The sequence below is a fragment of the Lissotriton vulgaris genome, chromosome 1_2 (genome assembly GCF_964263255.1).
Source record: "Lissotriton vulgaris chromosome 1_2, aLisVul1.2, whole genome shotgun sequence".
In the NCBI taxonomy this organism is placed as follows: Eukaryota; Metazoa; Chordata; class Amphibia; order Caudata; family Salamandridae; genus Lissotriton; species Lissotriton vulgaris.
The window spans coordinates 356,041,876-356,056,348 of record NC_141686.1 but is presented as its reverse complement, the minus strand read 5'-3'; the positions used below and the strand labels follow the sequence as shown (position 1 = coordinate 356,056,348).

Below are 14,473 nucleotides of genomic sequence, written 5' to 3'. Positions count from 1 at the left end.
AGCATGAATCCTTATGAATTACACCTTTTGTGCTGCATGGTATTTACTTTGCTATGTACCATGATATGCATCTGAAAAACCTGATAAATAAAGCGTTAAAAAAATGAAATAAAAAATTAATAAGCTGTCCAGTTTAATTGCACCACTAACACATATTCTCATATATTTAATGAAATATAAACTGTCATTTCCAGTTGACAACTTTCTGTAAATACTCTTTAGTCCTCTGTATCAGTGTTTTGAAGATGCTCATGTGAAGTGAAGCTGTAAATACTTTCTGAGACATCTAAAAACCCAGGCATTTCCTGCCACAAAATCCTTGTTTGTGCATATTCACTCGAGACTGGATGTGATGGTTTCTTAAGTGGCCAGCAGAGGGAGTGCCTCGCCTGCTGAAATGAATCCACTGTACACATTGAATGAAAGGGAGAAGGGTTTCCTGTTCCAGGTCAGCAGTGGCAGAGACAGTACAAGCAGCAGATGTTGACATCATTTCCTGCCTCTCCTTCTGTGTCCAGCCTTCTGCAGAGGAGGAAGGACGCTCTGGCTGTCTGTGCAGTTATCTTCATCTTCAGACCCTCACAGCCCCCCCACCATCTCTCCCAGACCCCAAATCTGCACCTGCCCCACCCCAGCCATAGGAGGAGGAGAGAGCCTGGAAATATCTGCACCGGTTTCTGCTCAGGTAGGAGATTGTCAGCACCTTGTGCTGTGTTTGTAGAAATGGACTGAATAATCCTGGAGGAAATCTCCTTCAGGAGCCGGGCTCTTTTATCCAGGGACGTCTGGGGGTCTTTTCATCCGTTCCTGTGGGTGTTTGTTGTGATCATTTGTTTTAAAGAGAGGATCTGTGCACTGCACTGCATCTTAATGCACTGTGAAAAATATGTGCACACTGCACTGCATTTCAATGCACAATGGGAAATCTGTGCACGCTGCACTGCATCTTACTGCACGAGAGTGATAGAAAAATTGCCAGGAAAATAAATCTAATGAACATTATTTATAAATTGCCAAAAGTTGAATTATATTTTAGGATCTAAAAATGTAATTTATGTGTTACCTGAATGTGAGTCTTCAAGTGTTATAGGCGTAATGTGCTGTTTAGTGGTATCAATACTTAACCCCTTCCGTGCGGCCGCGATTTTCCCCGTGTGCGGCCGCCGGACGAACACGGGCGGGCCATGACGAACCCCACCCATCATCAGCACACGAGCACCGTAGTGCATGACGGCAGGGGTTCGTCACCAGCATGGAAGGGGTTAAACAAACTTTATAGCTTTGGATCTGGGATTTAATCCCAATCACTGAACGTTGTAAATGAACCAAAGGGAGGGATCAATGTATTTTCGGGTTACCAATCTCAGCTTAAGTGAGATAGTTAAGAGGTCCCAGGTTCCAACCGTCCTCCTTTATAAATGTGTTTATGCGCATACTGCACAAATCTTTGTTACCTTTGTATCAAACATACCAATCCTAATAAATTCTGTTGGCCCTTTCTAGGGTGCTTTCCCTCAACAATTTTTTTGCTTTTGTCCCTCCTGGTTTTCCGCTGATGTAATAACCTAAGGACTTTGATCACTTTTTACACTGCCATTCAGTGCCAAAGTGATGTGCTTGTCATATACATACTGGTGATTAGTAAGTAAGTATTTTTTATTGTTTTTAGGTTAATAAAAACCATTACAAAAAGAAGAATACATTAAAAAAACAAGTCTCACGAGAGAAATGAAAAGAGACCTTTAAAAGCAAGAGTTTAAAAAAAAAGAAAGGCAAAGATAAAAGACTGTAAAAGTGCGGGTGGGATATATTGTTCGTGGCAGCATGATCCTGGCCTGAAATTTCCTCTTAGCCAAGTGCCTGGGTTTTTTTTTTTTTTTTTTGGGTGTAAGACGTTTATTTAGTACTGTCAAGCGTACACAGCGTCATGCCTACAACCCTGAGGCTGGCCGCTATCCGCACAGATTAGGTATTTACAAAGCACCCAAAGTAACTGTACATATGCAAACTCACATTTGAAAATGAAACATCATGACAGTACGCGTATGCAATACAATCAAATCAATGCGTCTCACTTTTTATAGTTTTTTGGTTTTGTTACATGTTCGTTAACCTTCAACCCGTGCGGTATCCAATTTACACGTGAGATGTTTTCCGACCATCCGTGGTGGGCCCTATAATAGCACGGTGCATGACACTCAACACATTGCAGAAGTGCCTAGCAGAGCTGCGATAAGCCAGAATATTTTGAATAAAGAACAATCCGATATGACACATATCCAGCTTTCTATACACAGACATATAATGTTATCCTAAGAAAAAAAAAATAGAGTCCCACATCATTGGCCTGGGGGGGTTGTGCTGTAGGATAGAAGGGGGGGTATCAATGCCAGTAACTGTGAGCACATCTATCCACACCCCTCCCGTGATTTATGATCACAAAAACTGGCAAAGGTAGAACAGCAATGCAAAGTGTACACAGTTAATCGTCTGTTTCTTCTGCAGATACCTCCAGCAGATAACATTGCAGTGGAGCCCAGATATCAGTAGGTCTGGAGGTGACTGGTAACAGCTCAGAGTAAGCATGCATTTGGTCCTGACAGTATACCAAGTCTTTCAGCCATTCCTTGAACTTGGGGGCTCTTCCCCTCCCCCATCTGCATGCTACCCTACGTTTAGCCAATAGCATAGCCAGTGCTACATATTTACGGTGGGCTGCCTGAAGCGGATCTACATAACCTAGCAGTGCCAATATCGGAGACGGTTCCTCCAATGTATGTATCATTTTAGAAATGGCCGTAAAAACCTGTTCCCAGTAGTGGTGAACTTGAGCACACCCCCATGCAAGGTGTATGTCAGAGGGATGGTCGGAAGCAGAAGAGAGGAGGCCGGATAGGGTTAATATTGAGGATTTATTTGAAAATAAGTAAGGCAAAACAAGGAGTGAGATTGTGGTCAATGATAACAAGGTCCTTAGTAAATCCGGTAATCGAAGCGTCAGGATTTCTTCTAGGCTTCTGGAGGCTTGGTCTTTCGTCGGAAACCTATTAGGGTTTCAGGGCGTCACCCGGTTCCGAAATTACCTCAAACAAAGAAGAGAGAGTGACTTTAGAGGTGCTGTGCTTTCTATGAAATGTCCGTCACCGCAACCAAGGAAGTGAAAGAGTGGGACTGGGCCGTGAGGGTTTTATCAAGAATTAAAGAGTTTTACGGAAAAATAGGGTTACATGTGGGATTCGCAATCCTACTATGTGGGTGATTTATAGCCGTTATCGAGGGAGTCCGAGGGAGTCAGGTTGAGGAGTGTAAGGAAGGACGCAGGGGAGTTGTGTTCTACCCAGTACCCGCCCGTCCCGTTTGCTACACCCCCCACCCCTTCCCTAAGCCCTTGTCCCGTCACGTACCACTAGGAGCCACAACACTCCTGAGTCGTGGCGGCTCGTACGTCCTCCGGGATCCACCAGTCGTCTGTCCAGGTTTCGTCCTCGGTACCGGGATCGGCGTCTTCTCCGATGTCGGCGTTCTCTGCACACTCGTTCCAGGTCTGGTCGGCGTCTACTTCCGGTTCTTCGTCGTCAACAGCGTCAAGGAGTTTCCGTCCCGTATTTCTATTGGGACGGACGGAAGTTTGGAGAGATCCGATTGGTCCATCAGGACGGGAACTCCTCCCATCCAAGTTTGTTGTTCTTCCGGGTCACGCCGGGAAGGCTGCGGGAGGAGGGCAGAATGGCGGGTTAGTGAAACTGTTCCGGGATGGTTTTCGTCCTCATACTGGTAAGGGGTCCAGACGGAAGGAGTGTCCTGTACGTTACTCCTAAGGGGCGGGTCCTCCTCCTCACATCCCCCTTCCCTAGTACTTCTGTCAGAAAAAAGAGGGTCACAGGGATATCGGGACATGAAGTCGGCATTTGTATGGTCTCTCCCTTTCCTATGGTGGACAGTATACCGAAAGGGTTGTAAAGCAAGGAACCATCGGAGGATCCTTTGGTTGTGCCCTTTATTCCTGGACAACCACTCAAGGGGAGCGTGGTCCGTATACAGGAGAAAGGTTCGTCCATCCAAGTAATATTTGAGGGCTTCTACAGCCCTTTTAATGGCTAGAGCCTCTTTCTCGATGACAGCATATTTGGTTTCCCTAGGAAATAATTTCCTACTAATGAAGAGTACAGGGTGTTCTTTCCCGTCCTCCCCTTCCTGTGATAAGACAGCGCCAATGCCGTGGTCTGAGGCATCTGTCTGTAGTATGAAGGGCCTGTTGTAATCAGGATTAGTGAGGACTGGTTGGGACGTAATAGCACTTTTTAGCTGCTGAAAAGCTGTCAATTCGATAGAGGTAGGATTCTTTAAGGTTTTCTCAGCTTGTCCTGTCTTCCGCAATAGGTCTGGTAAGGGACTCGCTAATTCAGAAAAGTGAGGAATGAATCTCCTGTAATATCCCAATAGGCCTAGGAAGGCTCTTAAATCCTTTTTATTAGTTGGGAAAGGGAACTGTTCTATAGTGGCTACTTTCTCTGTTTGGGGTCCTATGGTACCGCCTCCCAGGAGGAACCCCAGATATTTTACATTTTCGGACGCCAGATGGCTTTTAGCAGGGTTGATAGTAAGACCAGCTTTTTTTAGGGCCTGAACCACTTGGGTCAGATGATACAGGTGTTCCTTCCACGAGTTACTGTAAATAATGATATCGTCCAAGTATGCGGCAGCATATTGGCGATGAGGTTGTAGGATTATATTCATTAACCTCTGAAAGGTTGCTGGTGCGCCATGAAGGCCGAAAGGGAGGACCTTAAAATGATATAATCCTGTAGGCGTGCAAAAAGCAGTCTTCTCCCTGTCCTGAGATCTTAAAGGAACCTGCCAGTATCCCTTGCAGAGATCTAGGGTACTGACATACTGGGCTTTGCCAAGTTTTTCCACCATCTCATCGACTCTAGGGAGGGGCTAGGCATCAAATTATGATATTTTGTTCACCTCTCTAAAGTCGATACAGAAGCGGATGGAACCATCCGGTTTAGGAACTAAAACTATCGGGGAACACCACTCGCTGGTCGAGGGTTCTATAATGTCCATACGCAACATTTGCTGAATTTCCTCTTCGATTGCCGCCCTCCGGGCTTCGGGTATACGGTATGGTTTTAACCGAACCGTTTGTCTAGGGGGGGTGTGAATCTCATGCTCTATCAATGTTGTTCTACCCGGTGACAAAGAAAATACATCTTGTAACGGAGTCAAGGTTTCCCTTAAGTCTCTTTGTAAGTTCTCAGCAAGATCTGAACTTATTCTTTGTTCGATAGGGTTTGTAGGTTGTTGTGCTGTTAGTGCTGGAGTAGGTCCTTCCCATTTTTTTAACAGATTTATATGGAATATTTGGGTGGTCTGAGTCTGGGAATCCATTTCCAATTTATAGGTAACGGGAGTGACTTTCTCTACGACTAAAAAGGGACCTTGCCACTGGTGTCATATGGATACTTCATTACATATATTGCGTTAAGTTAGCATGAGTGTATTACATGTTTATACAGCCGGTTTGCCTTCGGCTTCAGTTTTGCACACGACACGTACTTGTTGTTGTAGCTTTCACCCTAGAAGCGGTGAGGTGTTTTATTTGAGAATAATATGTTATTCCTATGCTATCAGCTTTGCCTCGTACACTTGGTACAACTGTCTGCACACTGAGAGCTGCACACTCTAAGATTAACCTAACACAAGGTTGCTGGGAAGTCTGATCCTCGCACCACATTAGACATTAGACATAACACAAATAATATTGATGCCAACGTTTTTGGGCTCTACGCGGGTTTAAGATAGAGTTACACGGAATGAACGTAGACACTTGGTACTGCGCATGGAGAGAGCTGGTAGCTGTTGATGTGAACTGCTCCTACTGACATTGAGAGGTATGGGGCCGCCCTGCTAAAGCCCGAATGAGACCTTCTTAGATATAAAATAATATACTAGATAGGGTGCGCGAAATATAGGTGATATCGATTCTATAGGTTTTGCATTATAACATGCTAGCACCTTTTGCTTACTATGGATTAGTGACTATGCTGCTAACTCTGATTTTTATAATCTGCATTTTGGTATTATACAAGATACTGCGTTTGAGAACTTTGCATTGAATAATAAATATTTCAAACTTGCATGTGTGTTCTTTGACTCCCAGTTTTGGTTTGAAATGATTATATAACGAAAGAGTGTTCATGTGTTCCACGACTCCTGAGGTATTCTAAAGATCATGTTCTGGTTTGTCTAATACATGTATCATTTCATAATGATCCATGAGACACTGTAGCTAGCTAGGTAACGAGATTTCTGACACTGAGATGAGTTTTGGATCATCCTAACTCACTGAGGTTCTAGATCTCTATGCACAGTTCTGTGGGAGAACGGAAACCCTGCTACATGGCGCCCATCTGATTGGTTGGCCGTATTTCATGACACTCGAGTAGTATATCATTCAAACCTTAACACCTTCATTCCCGTTTCCGGTAAACGGTGGTGTCGGAAAAACCTACCTATTTTTGAAATAGGTCTTTTCAAGCTTGAATTCTACTTTAAACGGTTTCTTTGAATTACTACCCAGTTGTGCTACAAAGTGTTCTTTGTCCTTTTTTCACTTCCGGTGCTACCATGGCCGTGGAAATAGCGCAGCATAGCCGCGTCGCGGTTCGCGACCACTTGAGGGCATATAATGTCCCTGCGGAAGGTTTGGCTGTGGTTCTAGTGGTGAGTGCGGAACATGCGTACCCGTACGAATTGTTTTATTCCTGGGTGACGTTTCCGGAAGTAAACGCTAATTCGGGCGTCTACCACTCGTACACTGCCTCGGCTGTTCCGGCGGCTTATGCTCCATACAGAGCACTGGAAGTACCTATCGATGCTTGGCAGCACGGAGTTTGGTTTGGTGGCGTCCTACCCCACTCTTTAACGGCTCCGAGGTTAGGTCCGTTGTCCATTCCGGGCACAGCCTGGCCCGCCTTGGGCGGATTTACTCCTCATCCTAATCGCGCCACTTGTAATGTGGGTGATTTGCGGCGTCTGCATGATGTCGCGGTTGACGTGATTAGAGCGCTTGTTCATTACATTGGTCGTAATATACATGGCGCAGCCCCCGCAGGTGCGCAGCTTCGAGCGGAACAGGCTGGTTTGAAAATCAGTCCTGTCTTGGTGAATTCCGTAATGGGCAGAAAGCCAGACAATAAGGATGATTTTCCTTACTGGCTTGCCGAGAAATTCGACCAGCTGGAGGCTGTGTTTCCTAATACGACTCCGGGTGAAAAAAACCGGATTCTTACGCTTAGTTTACCGAAGGATTTAGCCCCTGAACTTGCTGACTGTGAAACATGGGGTAAGACTTTTGCAGCGGTTTACTCGAGGTGCTTTGGCACACCGACAGTGTCGAACCTGTCTGCGATCCTCAAACGTGTTCAAGATGATCACGGACCTGAGTCGGCGGTTGAGTTGGGTATGCGCCTGAACGGTTCATTTGAGACAGTTTGCGGTATTATCCTTGCCAATGTTAAAGGGGATGCTGTGAACTTTCAAGTGGCCAATGGTCTGGCGTTAATTCCCGATGCCGAGAAACCCCGTCAGCTGGCAAAAATTATTGTGGCAGCTTATAAAACGGTTGGCCGCAATTCTAAGGGCGCAAAGGTTTTTCTTGAAAAAGAAAGGAAGCAGCCCCAGGGACAGTCTTCGGAAACAGGTGGACAGCCCAAGTCCAAAAAACAAAATTGGCCTAAAAAGCAGAATCAGGGTAAGCAACAACAACAACAGACACAGGTTTCGAGTCCGGCGCCTTCACAACCTGCGCAGTCAGAGCGAGTTTATGAATTGCGCGATCGCGCTACGATTAAATCGCCTGATAGATATCAGGCAACTGACCAACGCTCTCCTCGTTCCTTTCAGGACTCATCGGCTCCGTCAACCGGTGGTGGAGGGGGCGGCAGGGGCAGGGGTGGCCAGCAAGGACGTGGCCAGCCCCGCACACGAAGTGAAGGGGATCAGCGGGACGACTCTACGTCAAAGAGACCGCAGTTTGCCAAGAAGAAAGTCGCTGCCTTAACGGCGCATCGATATGCCCCAGATAGTGAGAACGCGGCTTCGGAATCTGACGTGGGCTCTGACCTTGCTGGACAGCGCGGCGGAGATTACCATAGTGAGAGAGGCCCTCCGTCCACTGTTGAAGGTGACAGCGACTGAGACTTTTATTGTGATTGAAACAGCTGATACACATGTTGCTCCCCCTGAAAGACTTTTTGAAATTGTCCTGTTAATTGAAGGTGACATGCAGCGAACTGTAAAAGGGGTATTTTGGGAAAATCTTTCGGATACGTATGATATTTTGCTTTCGGAGGCTGACTGGCCCCCACCTTTTGTTCTCGCAACTCCGCGAGGGGAGGAGGTAATCCTCCCCAGTTTCGCGCACACTGTGCCAAGAATGGAAGCTCTGCATTTTGCAGAAGAGTGGGCTCTGGCGCTTGCGCCGGCTGTGTACCGGAATCAGTGTGGCTGGGATAAATTGTCCCCGAGCCATGAGATTCCGTTACGGTCACAGCCGCAGCCACAACCCCAATATCCCATACGGCGTGAAGCTAAGGCTTCGGTCGCGGCTATCCTTGAACAATTGGAATATCAAGGTGTAATTGAAACGTGTGTGTCACCGATGAATAATCCCCTTTTTACTGTTAACAAGCCGGACGGATCATATCGTCTGGTTTTGGATTACCGGCATTTGAACTCGCATTGCCGTAACTGTGCAGTACAGAATACTCACGGCTCTGCCCTAGTGAATAGTCTTGAGCGTAAACGGTTCAAAACCACGCTTGACATTTCCAATGGTTTTTATGCACATAGATTAGATGGTCTAAGTTCCCAATGGACCAGTTTTACATGCGGCGGCGTACAAAAAATGTTTAAACGACTCCCAATGGGATATAAAAATAGTCCTGGGGTGTTTTCCGCCCGCATAGTCTCTCTTTTGGAGAGTTTCGATCCAGTTGCATGTTCGTATGTGGATGACATTTATCTCACAGACGACGAACTTTGGGTGCATCTGTGTCGTGTAAACAGCATCATTTGTAACTTTGCAGACATGGGTTACAAGTTTAACTTTGCAAAATCACACATTGCGGAGTACACAGTGTTGTTTCTAGGTTATGAACTTAACCATGAAGGAAAGGGATTGGCTCCTCACTTCCTGGAGAAGTGCGCGCAGTTGCGCTCTCCGACAACGCTGAAAAAATTACAGTATTTACTGGGTTTTTTAAATTTCGGGAGGACATACATTCCGGAATATGCCCAGCGTATCAAGCCTTTATATGCCTTGGTACAACCATCTTTTTCCAAATCATGCTGGCTGCCTGAGCATTCAGCCATTCTGCAGTCCTTGCAGGCTGATTTGCTCACTTCTGACTACTTACAGACCCGTGATAACCAGACCAACCTGGTGATAAGAATTATCCCTGGGACGGTGGGTTTCACGTACCTGACTTTTAATGAGGGGGATACTGTACCTATTGCTTACAAGTCACACTTGTACACTTCGGCTGAATTGCGATTTTCCACTGTGGAGAAAGTTTTAACGGCTGTGCAGATGGCAATTCTTAAGGAACGTGCCCTGTCGCAGGGAAAGCGCATGTTGGTTGTTACCCCGTGTCCGGCCTTGGAGGCGGTCACGAAAGCCAGTGTACCAAATTCTAAAGCTTTGCACCCTCGGTGGATTCAGTGGGCTACATCCTTGACATCTCAGGATGTCACGTTTATTTTTGACGCCGCTTTACGGTCGCAGGAGTATTTACAGTATGAATTTGTTCATCCTGCGCCTTTAGCAATGCGGCCGTTGGAGGATTTCCACTGTATCATTTACACGGATGGTTCGGCGCAGGTTGCGCAAGGCTCTAAACATGCCTACGTTTCCGCTTGCGCCATTGTGGTCGGTGCCATGGTGAACGATGAGTTCGAGTCCAGCGTCGTGCACACGCAGACGCTTGGGGACTGCACCGCACAATTAGCTGAGCTGCGTGCTCTAATGCTTGCATTGGAGTACGCTGATCCTTGTGTGACGACTTTAATCGTAAGTGATTCTTACTACTGTGTCCAGTCTTACAATGAGAACTTGTTCTTTTGGATTCAGAATGATTTTCGTGATTCCAAAGGTAGCACAATAAAACATAAAATGATCTGGGTCCGAGTGGCGGAACTTAAAGAGAAACTGCCGCTCGTGTTTGTGATTCATACTCTCGGCCACCAGCGCGTGGGAGTCCACGCTGTTGGCAACTCGCTTGCTGATGAAGCAGCGAAGTCAGCGGTATCAAAATACTTAGTTGCAGCGGTCACGAGGTCCAAAAGCAAAATAGATGATGACATCTTGGCGGCTGTTGCTGCCACAGCGAGGGGAGGTAAATATCCTGCGGGGTTCCCTTCGAAGTACACATACCACTTAAGTCCCGATAAGGTTCCTTATGTGAAAATTCCTGAAGTTGGAGAGCGTTTAGTTCCCAACTCGGATCGCAGAGCTTCTCTGATTACAGCGGCTCATGAAGGTGTGGCGTCTGCGCATGCGGGCGTCTCAGCCACTGTATCTCAGCTACAACAGAGGTTCTGGTGGCGGGGACTGTACAAACAGACGCGCGATTATGTCCTTATGTGTGACATTTGTCAGCAGATTAAGCCTTCTACTGCTGCGCGTCCGCCTCAGACACAGTTGTGCATCTCTAATAAACCGCTTGGTTGCGTTTATTTGGATCACTGCGGTCCTTTTTCTTCGGATACTGCTTGTAAATACATCTTAGTAGCAGTTGACTCATGCACACGCTTTGTATGGGTATGGCCGCATCGAAGCGCTGATTCGCGAACTGTCATTAAGGATTTGCGTGTCTTTGTGGGAATCTTTGCTTGTGGTACTTTCCATTCGGACCAGGGTCCGGCTTTCGCCTCTAAGGCGTATAAGGATGCTATGGTTTCGTTGGGAGTACAGGTGAAGTTTTCAAGCCCCTACAGGCCTGAGGGCAATTCTGTAGTAGAAAGAATGAACCGCGACTTAAAGCAATCTTTGACAGCCCGTGTTATAGGCACTGGTAGAAACTGGCTGACCCACCTCTATGGCGTGCAGCGTGCGCTTAATAATCTCCCTAGAAGGTCTCTGGGTGGGCGGACCCCATACGAAATGCTCTTTGGTATCAAGATGTACGTCCCTGACCTTGATGGTGCAGACTGCCAGGCCCAGGCCGCGGCCTTTGACGTAGATGAACATTGCAATGTTTTACAGGATCTACAAAAGACCAGAGACAGTCTTGCAAAGGAACACTTGCCCTCCACATCGGATGATGCGTTGCAGATCCCGGTAGTTGGCTGGCTACCCCAAGTTGGAGAACTGGTTCGAGAGAAGATCAATAACAAGAAAGAGTTTGGTCCCTCATATCGACCGCCGGTTCGAGTCCTTGGAGTGAAGGGCACAAGAACAGTCATTTTACCACCACTTCCAGGTCGTAAAGAAAACAGATTTATTTCTATTGACAATGTCAAGACACACAGGGTGGCCGATTCTTCATAGCATGACACCGGCTGCATCCTGTCCTTCCATGGTGAGGAACTCTGTGCTGGCTATTACATCTGGCACAGATCAGGAGGTGTCCCTCGAGATGCCTGCTTTATCCAATCCTTTATTAAATACTATTCCTCTTGCTAACATTGATGAGCTGACCTATGCAGATCCTGCTGATTTATCTATGTCCGACCTACATGCCCGTTTGGCTAACCAGTCCAGATTCTCTTTTGACTCTGATTCGGAACTTTCAAAGAAACCATCGACTATTGCAAAATATGCCACGTTGTTTAAAAAACATTTTCTAATTCCACCTTGGACGTACGTTTGGCTGATACTATTTTCATTTTATCTTTTTATGTCAATTGGTTTTGTGTTTTATTTTTTCCGCTTGATCGAAGGCCATTATGTGATAGAAAGAACAGGAATTCGGTACCTTAATGGAACATTGGCCCCGCTGTCCTCCTCACATTCAGTACACAGACTAAAGAGAGACTTACATTCAGTACAGATTACTGCTTGGCCAGTCCTTGATGGGATTGTGTGGGATGCGGTTAGGTTTCAGATACATGGCCCCACAGAAGTTATTAATGTTCCTAATGTGCTTAGAGTAAACATGGGAGATGTGATTAAGCAAAATGTTCGTTCTGATGACTGGGATCTTCAGGCTGTAGAAGCATTGTTCTCTGATTTGAAATATTATGCGGCCTTTGATGCTGAGGATTTGTACTTAGATTCTGTCAATTATGGTGATTTGTTTTGCTATCAACATTATGGGAATCATTTCCTACACAAGACAAGTTCCAGGAGGGTTCCTGTGAATTACACTCAGTGGGAACATTGCCCTGCTCCTTTACAGGGGAGCTCGAGTACGTTTCTGGGAAAATACTCTTATTTTACAGACTTTAATCAATCAAATCCTGAGTCGTTTTATTTTAAAGTGAACCAGAAATTCATGCCCAAAGTCAGACTTACTGATACAAAATTGCTGTATTCAAAGTCCTTTCTAGAAAGGTTATCTGTCGATGGCTATGAGTTATGGAAGGATACTATTGACCTTAAATCGGTTTGGGGTACCAAGGATTGGCAGGTACAAGGCACTGAGGCTTTGCATCGTGCATGTCTCATCCCGAATCACATGTTGTTTTTAAATTCAACTATTTCCCAAACAACATGTTTTGGATTGGCTACATCTAAAAAATTAAATACCCCTACGATCCCTGATTTAGAAGAATATTCAGGTTGGAGTAATTTCACTACATTATCCATCAGTGAGATACAAGCACTTTTGCAGAACTCCTCCTTTAATGTTTCCCATTTCGACCCAGAGGGGTGGCTCTTGTGGCAGAGGAGCTCTGATGCTTGCCAACGTCGTTTTTTGGGTTTGTCTGAAGGGTTTACACACGTCAGGCCAGATCCCAGGTTTGAAACAGATCACACTGTTACTACTTATTCAGTAGGAAAATTGTGTCAGAACTGGTTACAACATTCCACTTTGGCTGCAGTTAAACTGCATCTGTCCCAGTTGAATGAAAATATAGACCTAAATGATTTTATAAAAGGCCCAGCTAGGGGTAGATCTAAACGCTTTCTTTATGCTATATACAATGAGATTTGGAAATTTTCACAAGTTGAGGCAGCAAAGCGCCTGAGAGCTATTGATCAAGCAAATTTGGAAAAAGTGCTTGCAGTGGTCGATAACAGTATTAACATGCTTTCTTCCAGAATTTACACATTGGATAATATTGTTTCTTCTGTTGTTGATATTGTACATGATGAAGTGTCCACGTTATACCATGGTCAAAATCAATTGCGTTCTGTGATGCAGTTTGCATGGACGCTACAGACTCTTAAGGCTGGTCGAGTTCCCTGGACCTCATTGAACGTTTCATCCCTTTTTGCTCCTTTTAATCTTACTGAGAAACAGCGCATGCTTTCAATGCGTGATGCTTCATTTTCTATGCTACATATTGAAAAGCTAGAGTCCTTGCCTTTCTCTGTTGCTGAGACCACTACTGCCACGTGGCTTATTCATGGATTAATTACATTACCATTCCCTTTATATAAATTTACTAACTGTATGCGTTATATTGCTATAGGACGATATGAACCGCTAGGCAATGCATTCCTACATGAGGCATGGTCATTACCATACACATACAGATGTCTGAAAGATGGAAAAGAGGTTAATCTTAATGGTGAGGAATGCACACAGTCACCTGACCATTCATTAATATGCAGACACATTCAGTTACACGGTTCTTGTAATCAGGACCGCCCAAATTTGGCATGTGTTTTAAAAGGCACGCCAGTTCCAGCAGTAGTGCCCACATTTACATTATTAGCTAATGGGAGTTATTTGCTTTTAAACAACGAATTATGTTGTGGTTTATTAATTGGTGTGGCTTATATAGTTACTGTATCAGAGCGTGTAGTGTGCTGCAAGAACGTGCTATACCCACCCACGCATGGCTCTTCAGATGTCTCCATCTGGCCACGGATCCCAACCTTGGAAGCGAAATTCAATGGTTTAAGCAGAATAAGGGCCCTTTTGTCTCAAAAACAAGTGACCCTGAGTTCGGCCCGGGAAACTTATGTCCTTCACATAGCCAACACCCGCACAGAGGTGCAGGCGCTCTTAAACACTGATTTGCCATTTCATTTCTGCGAGCTGGTACACCAGATTTTTAATGCTTCTTCGACGACTGGCCTTGCACATTTTTTTAAACTAGTAAGCAGTGGCCTCGTGACTACGTTTGAAAAAGTTTTTGGTATCATTCCCACGTTTTTCCACACTATTTTTTCGAGTTTGTTTGGTGGACTACCTGTTTTGCTGGCTGTGGCCGCAGGCTTTCTGTTGGTGTTTTTCTTCATAAAACATGGATGCCCATCCTGCGCAAGACGACGTTCAACGCCTCCTGACCC

General features: G+C 45.5%; 1 protein-coding gene across 1 annotated transcript in view; it reads left to right on the top strand.

The window, feature by feature from the left end:
• The first annotated feature begins 538 nt into the window (after positions 1 to 538).
• The window catches only part of LOC147736817 (uncharacterized), a 56,645-nt gene continuing 42,710 nt past the window's right edge, over positions 539 to 14,473 (top strand). The window contains exon 1 of the mRNA XM_086953518.1: positions 539 to 685. The gene's annotated coding sequence lies outside the window, so the exon portion shown is untranslated. The remainder of the gene's footprint in view (positions 686 to 14,473) is intronic.